General features: G+C 42.3%; 1 protein-coding gene across 1 annotated transcript in view; it reads left to right on the top strand.

Moving 5' to 3' along the window:
* The first annotated feature begins 11716 nt into the window (after nt 1–11716).
* Aass (aminoadipate-semialdehyde synthase) overlaps nt 11717–13043 on the top strand; it is a 60814-nt gene continuing 59487 nt past the window's right edge. The window contains exon 1 of the mRNA NM_013930.4: nt 11717–11822. The gene's annotated coding sequence lies outside the window, so the exon portion shown is untranslated. The remainder of the gene's footprint in view (nt 11823–13043) is intronic.

The following is a 13043-nucleotide window of genomic DNA, read 5'->3' as shown; positions in this document are numbered from 1 at the left end:
AGCTACATTCTTTTCAAAGTCACCATGGGAGAATCCTTCTTTGCCTCTTCCAACTTCTGATGGCTTGTGCAGCTCGTTGGTTTATGACACCATAGCAGCAATTCGGCCTCCTTTTTCATCTGCTTTTCTTCTTTGTGTCTAATATGGACATTCTCAGTTGAATTGGTGTTCATCCAAATCAAATATAATCTGTTTTATATCAACTTTTTTTTTTTTTTTGCGACAAAGTCTCATGGTGAGAATAGCCTTGAACTCATAGAGGTGCCTGGGCTTCCTAAGTGCCAGCCGTGGTAACTCCTGATTTAGAAAAAAACATTTCTCTTATATGTAGCAGAAAGACAAGGCATGGCATTGGGCATCCTCACTCAAAAGCTGTGGGGCATCCCAGACCCAAAGCCTATTTTTCTAATCAGCTGGACTTTGTACTATGTGGATGGCCAGAGTGTTTATGAGCTATCACAATTAGAGCAATGCTAGTAGATGAGGCAATGAAACTCACCCTGGGACACTGGCTTGAGGTCCTAACACCTTACTGAGTTCAAAATGTCCTTGGAATCAAAGGGCACCAATGGTTAACTAGGGGACAACTATCAAAATCCTAAGTCCTCTTCCTGGAATCAGCAGAAATTGTCCTTAAGTTGCCACACACTAAATTCATCAACTTTGCTCTTGTTTCTGAAGCAAACAAATTAACTCACTTCTGTGTGTGTCATAGAGAAAGTCTGTTCTAGCAAGCTTGCCTTGAAGGATAAGCCTTTAGCAGATCCCCATGTATAATAGTTTACACATGGGAACAGGAACACAAACAAAGGAATCTGAAGGGCAGGATACATGCTAGTCAGCCTTCACAAGACAATAGAGGCTAAGCCTCTTCTCATACCTCAGCTCAAAAAGCTGAACTTTATAAATGGGAAATGATAAGTCAGAGCTGACACAGACTCTACCTTTGCTTGAATAGTCCTTTATACTTACACAGCTAGGTGGAAAGAAGAAGGCTTTTAAACAGGAACAAAGTCTCTAATTAAACATGACCCTGAAACTGTACCTCCTCCAGGAGCTGTTTGGTGATGCATATAGTTAGCAGTTATGTACTGCAAAAGACATTAGAAATTTAATTCCACTATCACACAGAGAAGTAAACCAACAGTTCATGTGCCAACCAGCAGCACTCCAGGGGGTAACAGAGATAGCTCTGATACCTATTCCTCCAGAGTTAAACTTAACACCATCTTATACAGAAGCAAGGAAAGAATGGGTCACCCAACAATGAGATCGGCTGACTAGAAATGACTGGTAAGATTTTGTTGTCTCAAGCACATCAGTGAAAAATTATTAAGAGACTCTATGAGTTGTGCAACTTGGGAAGTGAAGCATAAACTTTTCTAGACATTTATGCTTTGAAGGAAAGAGACTAAAGACCAAAACTGGGGCTTGTTTCCTCTGTGTCTGCAGTGGTCACCCAGAAAGTGGAGTCAAGCAGCTACCCCACACCCAGAAGAGGGACATACCTTGGGGAAGAGTGGGAAGTATATTTTATTTAGATCCCTTCTCATGGAGGAAAAAACTTTTTAATGTGTGCTGATATCTTTGTGGGTTGGATAGAGACCTACAACGTGCAGATTGAAAAAGCTTTAGAAGTCACTCAAGGCCCTAATAAATGAAGTCACTCCTCATGTGGGTTCCCAAAATATCTTCAGAGTAACAATGGGCCTTCTTTTCTTTCTAAAACAACTCAAGATGTCTCACAGATGCTGAGTATAGCCCACTATTGCCACAGCTCTTACCTCTTATTAGCATTCTCACTCCCTCTCATTGACAAGTTGTCCGTGCAAAACACAATTCAAAGACAATGCCAAATATTAGGATCTTGGGCCCAGAACACAGATTAAAGCCAAATTCCATGGCCCAATATGATAGCACTTTCATAAAATTGTTACAGTAAGAAAGCAAAGAAGTCAACACATTTTCAAATACCTTGGTGTGTGCATTAGGTAGGTGAGATTTGGCAAAACGGGAAGCCCTTAGATGCTCTCTCATGTTACTGTTACGTTTTGGATTAGTGGAAGCTAGGAGTCTATTTGTATATTCCTAAAGATTTACCTAACAGAATATTAGGTCATGTTCAGAGGTGGCTATTAAGGGGGCTAAATCCAATTTAAGATAACTTGGCTCTGGATCTGCAACAATCTAGTCTCCTTGTGCCATTGAAGTTCCAATCAGTCAATCAGCAATTGTAGTCACAGTTTCTCTGTATGAAATTTTCTTTATAGTTCTTGGAACTGAACCACATTTTTGTCCTTATATGGAACCAAATATTATTTTGGTGACCTTGGATCTTCTCATATTTTTTCTTATATAGGCTTAGATTTTTAAAAACCTATTTTAATAAAGGTTCTTAAATGTTTCAACCTCCCTTCTAGCCCCTGACTAAAGGCAGGGGAGAAAGATTGTTAATAGGACAAGGGGGATGTGGACCTGTTTAGAATTAATTCCTTGGAGGTGATTCTAAACATGAGTCAGTAGTGGGAGTCAAGTCCAATCTGCAAACACGAGACATGAATCATTAGCAGTGTCTCAATCCCAGAAGAAACCACCAGGCCCTGCCAAATCAGTATGAAGAATCTGGAATACCACAAGAAGTTCCTTGGCAGGTTTCTCTCTATGAAGTCATCAGAAGCTAAGATCAGTGAAGACCAGAAAGCATTGCAAGGTGAATCAATGCAAGAATGCCATTCACTGTCCGTTGGGTTCTACTTGTACTCTTTCCAAACATTACACACACCCTCTCAAGTGTCTGCTTCAGCAAAACACATTCTGATAAGACAGTCTCCATAAAAACATCTCATACACAACCCAGTCTCCAAAGAAACCAGAAATGTCCACTTCATTCTTATATCAAGAAGGTTGATATTTTAGATCTCTAGGTAGGCAGGATATAAACTCCCAGAAAGACTGAAGAAGCTCAGTGGATCTTTGGTTGTACAGATCATCAATCCTCAACACACGGGACTGAAGTCTCATAAGGAGAAGTTCAACCAGAATAGAAAGACAAGCGATTCAGGAGACATGGGAAGAGGAGGAGCTCTTTAGCCCAAGTCTGGATGAAGCATCTTACCACCAAGAGTCAGTGACCTCAGTTCTACTAACCATACTTGCTATACAAGTTGCTTAAAAAAAGACAAAGAAAACAGTCTTTTCACATACAGATTATTTCAAATAAGAATGTTAAAATACAGGAGATTATCCCTAAGGCCCAAATATATATGACCTTCAAAATGGCCATTGTACCTTTTCAGCTGCAAAGTTGTAACTTTTTAGGATTCTCAAAAGAAATACCACTTGCAGTAAATGGCATGTTTTAATCTTCTCATGCAACCTTCATGATTCCTGAGGGAGAAAGCCTGGGTCCCTTTTCCAAAATCTGTCTTGTTAGTTATTCCCCATTCAATCTCACAAAAGATTGCCCATGGTTTTAACCATCCCTCCACTTTAATCTTTGCCCAGTACTTCAAGGTTATCTTCTTTTTTGAGACCTTTGTTATCATGAGTGGTTTAGAAGAGAAACTCTGGGTTTTCTTCGTTGATTTGAATACATGGGATCTCTTATATACCAGTGAGATTATACACCAAATCAACTTCACCAGGTTTTGTCTGATAATACACAATTCTTACACAACTCATTAAACACACATGCACACACATTTATTTAAAATTAAATTGATTTATATCTGGTTCATGTATGAGAACACTTACTAATTCTCACATAGTATAAACATTTAGTGAGTGTGTTTCCTTGACTGTCAAGGGATATCGAGGTTCCTGATAAGATTTTTTAAACATTGGTATGTTTTTCTTTTAAAACATTAGAAACCAATTGGTAAGAACGGGGAAGAGAAACTGATAAGAAGTTTTAGAGGCAGAAACCCTGAAAAGGAAGAGCTCTAATTCTTATCCTTGGCTAGAACCAGAGATGTCTTTGATTCTGGCCCATTGTTAGGAGCGTCACAAGGGAGTTCTTGCTTCATGTTTCTTCTCTCTTCTAAATGACCACCATTGGAAGCTATAGGTGACAGTGTGACTAAAACTACAGACACCAACTGCTTCTCCTGAAGACCTCTCTGGATTTATATAGCAGAAATATGGCAAATCCCTTATAATCTTAATATTGACACTATCAGTTTTGGTTTATGTTCTTAATTGTGTCTCCTTTTATTTACAGTTGATCAGCACTTGGATGGTCCTGTGCATTCTAACTCAAACTGAGACCCCTGGACTGCCCTCCAAGTCTTAAATTTTTAACAAGAGTGGAAACTCTTAAGACTCTGGGCATATATCCAGAAGATGCCCCAACCGGTAAGAAGGACACATGCTCCACTATGTTCATAGCAGCCTTATTTATAATAGCCAGAAGCTGGAAAGAACCCAGATGCCCCTCAACAGAGGAATGGATACAGAAAATGTGGTACATTTACACAATGGAGTACTACTCAGCTATTAAAAAGAATGAATTTATGAAATTCCTAGGCAAATGGATGGACCTGGAGGGCATCATCCTGAGTGAGGTAACCCAATCACAAAGGAACTTTCACAATATGTACTCACTGATAAGTGGATATTAGCCCAGAAACTTAGGATATCCAAGATATAAGATACAATTTGCTAAACACATTAAACTCAAGAGAACGAAGACCAAAGTGTGGACACTTTGCCCCTTCTTAGAATAGGAAACAAAACACCCATGGAAGGAGTTACAGAGACAAAATTTGGAAGTGTGACGAAAGGATGGACCATCTAGTGATTGCCATATCCAGAGATCCATCCCATGATCAGCTTCCAAACGCTGACACCATTGCATACACTAGCAAGATTTTGCTGAAAGGACCCAGATATAGCTGTCTCTTGTGAGACTATGCCAGGGCCTAGCAAACACAGAAGTGGATGCTCACAGTCAGCTATTGAATGGACCACAGGGCCCCCAATGGAGGAGCTAGAGAAAGCACCCAAGGAACTAAAGGGAACTGCAACCCTACAGGTGGAACAACAATATGAACTAAGCAGTATCCCGGAGCTCTTGTCTCTAGCTGCATATGTATCAAAAGATGGCCTAGTCGGCCATCACTGCAAAGAGAAGCCCATTGGACTTGCAAACTTTATATGCCCCAGTACAGGGGAATGCCAGGGCCAAAAAGGGGGAGTGGGTGGGTAGGGGAGTGGGGGGGGTGGGTATGGGGGACTTTTGGTATAGCATTGGAAATGTAAATGAGCTAAATACCTAATAAAAAAATGAAAATAAAAATAAAAATAAAAATAAGGCCGGGCAAAAAAAGAATTAAAAAAAAAGATTTTCTACATCTCAATTCCAGCCCATCTCCTAAATGGGTCTTGACTACGGAGGAAGGTATGTTATAGAGAATAGTAGGCATAGTGGCCACCTACAACGAACCCCTTCCTCATCATCTGCTGTAGACCCTACCTCTTGTTTTTCTGGTAATACTAGAAAGGTAAGCATCACCTTTGCCACTCCTTAAGACTTGAAACCAGGGTTTTGTTGAGATCCATTAAAAGAAAACTATTTTTATCCTTGTCAAACACCTGTGACCTTGGGTAGAGACATGCCTTTCTGATTTGTCCCAAAGACTAGAACACCACATGCTACTGTCTCTTAATCCAGATTGCTTGTTGATTACCTGGTCAGGAAACCACCTCATGGGACATCTACTTCACTTGAAGACATACTAAGGAAATGGGAGGAATGAACATTTCCTTGGTGAGATAGCATGCTTATCTTCTCTACAACCCTTTCTCTAGGTGCAGCCACTTGCAGTTCTAATCCCAGCAACACTGCTAAGTGTGCTGACTTCTCTAGAAGGTATAGTCTACCTTTTCCTTTTTTTCTATCTTTTTCTTTCACATATTTGCCCAAAGCCTGAACATGTTTTCCCTGATGCTCTTGGATCTCTCACTCTTTCCCTGAGGCTCCTTTTGTTCTGCTGTGTAGCTGTTTGTCACTCTTTATGAAGTATTCTGGCTTTCCTGGACCCCCGACTCAGAAGACATGGCTTCCTAACTCTTAACCAATTGTCTCATCTTGGCATCAGCTGAGCCTGCTGATGACACAGCAAGACTGCTCTGCTGTTTTCTCTCACACTCTAGGAGAGTGATCCTTGCACTTCCTTCTGAGTCTAAAAGAGTCTATGAACTCTTTTACTAACAAATTTGTCTTTATTATCAGGGAAGTGGATTTCCCTAGTTTGTACATTTGAACAATGCTCCTACAAATGTACAAAGCTGGTTCATTGATCTTGGAAATGTTAAAAGATTTAGAATCATCTTTCATGCTTTCCAGGCCGAGGAGTTGAACTGGAGATTAAAGTTCTCAGCTCCTTTTATCTAAGTGTGGTGGGCGTTAGAACATTCAGGATCTCCACCCACAGCTGGATCAGAAGAAATCCAAGCTAGATTTACCTGTGAGTTGGTTCTGCTCTGTCTCACCTGAAGGCATTCTTGAGGGTAGAGAAGGCAGGCTTCATTCTCAAGACAACCTGGGGGTTAGGGACAATAATAATTGTCACTTAAAAATTTGTACCTAATACATTTCTTTTAAAAATAATAGTTGAAACTTTTCTTTCTGTTGTTAGAAGAGCAGTTTTCAACCTATGGGTTACTATCTCTTTGGGGGGGGGTCACATATCAGATAACCTGTATATCAAATATTTACATTATGATTCATAAAGTAGCAAAATTACAGTTATAAAGTAGCAACAAAAAGAATCTTATGGTTGGGAGTCACCACAACATGGGAAAACTGTACTAAAGGGTCTCAGGGTTAGGAAGGTGGAGAACCACTGTGTTAGAACAGCCTACATTCTATTATCTATTATCTTATCATATGATAATAATTTATTATTGCACATAGGTTGTATGTAGTGCTGTAAAACTGCTGTTCACAAAAGAATTTCAAAGTTTGAGGAAAAATAGAACAAATTTAGGGACATATTAGTTTACCTCCTGTTTATCTCAAATACCTACCTCTTTCCTCTTTATGACACTGGGTTCCTCCAAGAAGGAAACAGGGGTGAAATGAAAAACTACACCCATATACTAGCTCACATATATTGAGAACATGCACTAGTTGATCTTTTTAAAAAGTTATTTATTATTATATATGTAAGTATGCATGTATGTATACCATGTATGTACCTGATATCCTCAGAGGCCAGAGAGGATGTCTGGTACCCTAGAACTTGATTTTCTGATAGCCATAAGCCATCATGTAGGTGCGAGGAACTGAACCTGGGTCCTCTGCAAGAGCAGCCAGTGTTGTTAACTATGAAGTCATCTCTTTACCCCTGCACTATCTAACCTTAACCTTTTCTGCTCTTCAGAGGAAAGAAATGATACTGAACTCTTAAGGACATGGTTGAATTTTAGAGAGGTGAACTGTGGGGAGTGAGTGTGGCGGCAGTCCCAAAGGCGCCAGGGACTGCAGCTAAGTCATATGACTTGCACCTGACTTCCTCATATAAGACACAAACATCTTGAGTGCTGCGCAGGTGTACCAGGATACAGGTGAATCCAATTTGGTGGAGATTTGCCCCTGCTGCCCTGATTAGCTGAAGCCTCGTGACTGGCGAGGGGGCGTGGCCTGCGGTGCGTGGATGAGAGAGAGTATAAAAGGAGTGAGAGGCCCAGGGTTCGGGGGAGATATAAACAAGAAGAATCAGGACTGAAAAAACTGCTGTTAGAAGGACTGGTGGCCGTGTCGTTCTTGCTGGTCGAGAGCGGGCGCGACAGTGAACATTTTTGTAAATTAGATAATGTTTAGTGTAGAAATGAAATATATGTGGGAAATCAACAATTTACCATTTCTTAAGCTTGGACTAGTGTAACCCCCCCCCCCCCCCGCCACACACACACATATTCAGGAGTTCATGAAAGAGCTCTTATTGTTATCGGGCTATCACACAAGAAACCAAGAGGTTAAAACAAACCACTAAAAACTAAACAACCATTTCATGATGCACAACTTGACAGGAAAAGGCAAGGGTTGTTAACCAAATCGCTGATCCTTAGGGAGATGACATTGTATGCTGTATTTCGTGCTGGTTTTCGGCTGGTTCTGCTGTGCAGGTAAAGCTGAGAGAGTGGGAAAGCTGTGGAAGAATGAGCAGGAATTTGTGTCTGGGTGTGTGAAGATAAAGATGGATAGCAAACCAGCCTATTTCCAGGGAAAACTCAAATTTTATCTTCAATTGGAGCTAAGAATTGGAGTTTCAAAAATAGTCTACTTGCTAAAGCAGTGGTTCTCAACCTTTGGGTCATGGCCCCTTTGGACTCACATATCAGATATCCCACATATCAGATATCTGCATTACAATTCATAATGGTAGCAAAATTACTATTAAATAATTTTATAGTTGGGGGATCGTCACATCATGAGGAACTGTATGAAAAGGGTCGGAGCCTTAGGAAGGCTGAGAACCAATGGTCTAAAATGTTGACAGGAGAATTAATAGCTAAACATACCTGAAGATAAGAGAAAGGGAACAAGATAGAGTTCTCACCTCAGTGGGAGTAAGGGACGGTTTCTGTTGGAACCAGATATGAGTGACCATACCCAGGAACACAGATTCAGGTTATCACGAATTCTGTGTTCCAACATGGTAGCAGTTTCTTGTAGCATTATATAAGCAGAGCAGGGGCAATAACAAAATGCACACATCTACATGCTTTTCGCCCACAGTGGTGAAAACATTAGGTGAGCTGTTTACAGTGAATCAGGAGACGCTCTTTAATAGATCTTGGATGCTATCTGGCTCCATTCTTTAGGTGAGTGGATGACGTTTTACCTACTAGTCACAGGGTGTTCACAGGGTGTTAGGTCAGAGCCAGAGCAGGCTAAGGTTTTTGTTTTGTTTTGTTTTTGTTTTTTTTAAAGGGGGTAAAGATAGTTAGCGATAAACTGTAACTGGACTGTGGCCATGCAACAGTCCAATTTCTTCACAATCACGGCAGTGCTAACCACTGAGCCTGGGAGAAAACTGAAGGTTGGGGGAAAGGGTTTTAGTTAGGGTTTCTATTGCTGTGGTGAAACACCACGGCCAAAAGGAATAAGAAGAGGAAAGGGGTTGTTTTGCCCACAGTTCACCATCAAAAGCAACAAGGGCAGAAACTCAAGCTGGGCAGAAACTTGGAGACAGAAGCTATGGAGAGGCCTTGGAGGGGTGCTGCTTCCTGGGTTGCTTTCTGGGCTTGCTTGCCTTGCTCGGCCTATTTTCTTATAGAATCCAGGACCACCAGCCCAGGGATGGCCCCATGTGCAATGGGCTAGGGCCTCCCCTTTGTCTCCCTAAGTAAAAACTTTCCCTATAGGCTTGACTATAGCCTGATCTTAAGGAGATATTTTCCTGATTGAGGATCCCTCCTCTCTGATAATTCTAGCTTGTGTCAAGTTGACATAAATTATCCAGCTCAATTGACCCCTTGTCAACTTGACACACACACACACATACACACACACACACACACACACACACACACACACACACTGCCATTTATCTACATCTTCCCTTTCTCATTCATCACTGAGACCTCTCGTGGAAAACAAAAAGAACTTTAAAAGTCCCACAGTCTTCACAAATTCAAACTCATTAAACGTTCAGTCTTGTTAAAACATATATTCTCTTAAAAAAAAATCCCAAATCTCTTTTAAAAGTTCCAAGTCTTTCAGATGTGGGCTCCTGTAAAAATTAAGTTAAAATACATTCTTCAAGAGGGAAGAGTCAGGGCACAATCAAAATCTGAACGAAGCAAAAATAAACTTCTACCAGCGTGAATAACTCAGTGTCCAATAATCTTGGATTATTCACTCGTGACCCTCTGGGCTCGTCCAAGGGGGCTTGGGTTATCTCTCCAGCTCTGCTCTCTGCAGCACACACAGCATGTCTTCAAGGCTGTGGCAGGTTCCACTCCACTGCTGCTTCTGTTCTTGGTGGTCAACTTATAGTGCTGACATCTCCAAAATGCTGGGATATATTGCTGCATCTGGGCTGCACTTTCACCACTAAGCTCACCTGGGCTCTCATCAGAGGGCCCAACTCGGCCATACAGTGCCAAACCTCAGCTTCTTTTCACGAACACCTTCAAAACCAGCACAAGGTACAACCTTGGCCATGTCCAGAACACATCTATATGCTGACTCCAAGGAAACACTTGACAGAAGACATCACCTCAGGGATGCTGGCCCCTTCTTAATCACTGCTAACTTTTCCGCCCCAACTGACCAGCATTAAATATTCCAGCAAAGTAAAGTTTTCACTGTAATAGTTCTGGTATCTTGTTGTTTAGTCAGCCCCAGCTAACAAGAACCAGAGCATCTTAATTCAAAATAACAAATGGCCCTGGTAGAATTTTTAAATTTCTCTCTGAAACTTGACAAGCCAGACCTCCATTGTCTGCACTGTCCTCAGTGTTCTTATCTTCCAAACTCCTACCAAACAGCCCTTTGAGACCTCAACACTCAATAGCTTTTCTTTCTTTTAAAAAAGATTTATTTTATTTTATGTGTGTTTCACCTACATGTGCATGTGTCTGCCTGCCTGGTCTCTCACAGCAATACCCCACTATTCTGGTACCAGCTTGTCTAGTCAGTTTGTCTTAGTTAGGGAGTCTATCACTGTGATGAAACACCATGACCAAAAAAACAACTAGGAGAAAAGGGTTTAGTTTACTTCCATATAACAGCTTATCATCAAAAGTAATGAAGACAGGAACTCAATCGGAACCTGGAGGCAGGAGCTGTTGCAGAGGCCATGGAGGGGTGTTGCTTACTGGCTAGCTTCCAGTGGCTTGCTCAGCCTACTTTCTTACAGAACCCAGGACCTCCAGGATAACATCAATCACAATAGGTCTTCTCCCATGAATCGCCAATTTTGCCTATAGCCCGATCTTATGGAGACATTTTTCTTGCTGAGGCTCCCTCCTCTCTGATGACTCTAGCCTGTATCAAATTGACACAAACTATCCAGCACTTTGGGCTTATTTTCAGAAACTTGCCTTCTAACAAGTCTAAATGGAGGAGGAACTTGTGAAACAGGAGGGTCAAACCCTTCTGGCTATGACCCCAAGGCTCCGCCGTCACTGAGGCTAGTCTTTACGAAACTCGCATTTCAGCAATACTGGAAATTGTAATACATTTGTCATCCCTAAACTTCTGTTCCTTGAATGGAGTGTACTGTACCCCGTGCTCTCCAGGTCCTCCGCTATTAGGATTCTTAAAACACGAGAAAACTTCCATTGGGCTGAGCTTCCTAAGCTGTGAAAAGGCTCTGTAAAGTGTGCTTCGCAAAACAAACAAGACACAAGCAATTGCAACGTTTTTCCAGGAGATATGCAAATTTCCTTAGTAGATACTGTCCAGACATTTCTTTTTTTGCTGTTTTTTTCCTACCCTCGTGGGCTTACTGCCACAGGGAGTTACAAACCTGATCAATAGCCATTTAGGGAGAACCCGATGCCATGAGCTAAGTAAGCTCTAGGGTCAGAGATCTTTCAGGCAGATGAACTTCAGGGTAGAGCAGGGGCAGGGCATGACCTAGTACCTGGCAGCACCGCTGATTGGTAGGAGAGAAGGTTGTTCCTTCAAAGCTACCGTTGATTGGCTGCAGGAAGGAAGACTTGTGACGTACTTAAAAGTTGAGCAAACACCTCCTCCTCCTTCTGGGCCCCCGCCCCCCTAGTCAATTTTTTTTGCAGGGAAATCAGTCTGTAGGGTCCAGATTCAAGAGCTCTGGGTGGCTGGGGACTGATCCATAACCTACAAGGTGAGAAGGGGGCCGGGAGGGCGACTCGGATGCAGGCGCGACCTCTGCCTGCAGGATGCACTTGGAGCTCCCAGCTCAGCCGCGGGACTCCAGCTGTTAGTCGAGAAATCGGCCTCCCGCCCCAAAGCCGCGGGGCGACCTCGAAGCTCACTGTGACAGAACTAGGGAGGTGACACAAGCTTTAGGCATCGCTGCCCAGCTTTGCTGGGGGGGAGGAAGGGCTTCAGGCTCAGCTCTACGGCTTCTGAATAGAAAGGGGGAGGGGCATGCACTTTTTGGCAGGTGGGCTCTGGTGGTTGTGGTCTGTTGCTGAGGAAGACAATACGGGTCAGTGTTAAAATTAAAGTTGCAGAGTGAATAACTTATTTATTCTTGGACTGAAAGCTTCTTTGCCTGTAGTGGTTGATGAAGAGAGCAAGATTCTTTCTGATCTCCTCCTAGTCCCCCTGGCTGGGTGGAATTCTGATACCAAACTTTCCCTGTCCTAGCTGCAGGTTTAGGGCTAGTAACTGTGACTGAGAGAGACCTGGTTGGCTGGGTCTGTCTGCAATCCGTTTGAGATGGGCATGAAAAAGTTAAACAAGTTGTGTCCAAAACTCTCGATACTCTGGGCGGCTGTGCTCAAGGAGAGAGCTCTGTGGACACACTTTGTAACCAACTCTGCATGGTTGAATGGGGTGGGGGGGGTGGAGAGGGAGGGACAGAGAGAGAGAGACAGAGACAGAGAGAGACAGAGACACACAGAGAGACAGAAAGAATGAATGAATAAATGAAATAGTTCCTAAATCTGTAGAGACTGTCATTTCTTGGATATTATGGGTCATGAATTGTGAGAATCTGGACAAGGTGTAGCTGTGGTGAGGCTCGGTACAACACACTGAATGACCAATGATTTATACAGTCCTTCCAGTTCTTTATTCAAAACACAGATGGCCTGGTGTGTGTGTGTGTGTGTGTGTGGGGTGTGTGTGTGTGTGTGTATGTGGTCATGAATTCCTGTATTTTGCTATCCACTCCTCCCTCCCATGAAGGTGAGTGGACCTAGGGCTCAGAACTTGCTGGCTGTGCAATCTGGTTGTCACTCTGCAAAGTGACTTAGGAAGACAAGGGAGTTTATTATTTATGGGCGGTATTTCCCCAATCTTCTAGAAAAACCACACGTCTTATCACAATTCCTGCATTTCTTGAATGTAAGCTGTCTTCAATTTAAGATGCATTCTT

The sequence above is a fragment of the Mus musculus genome, chromosome 6, assembly GCF_000001635.26.
Source record: "Mus musculus strain C57BL/6J chromosome 6, GRCm38.p6 C57BL/6J".
Taxonomy (NCBI): domain Eukaryota; kingdom Metazoa; phylum Chordata; class Mammalia; order Rodentia; family Muridae; genus Mus; species Mus musculus.
This window is presented reverse-complemented; position numbering and strand designations above follow the sequence as displayed.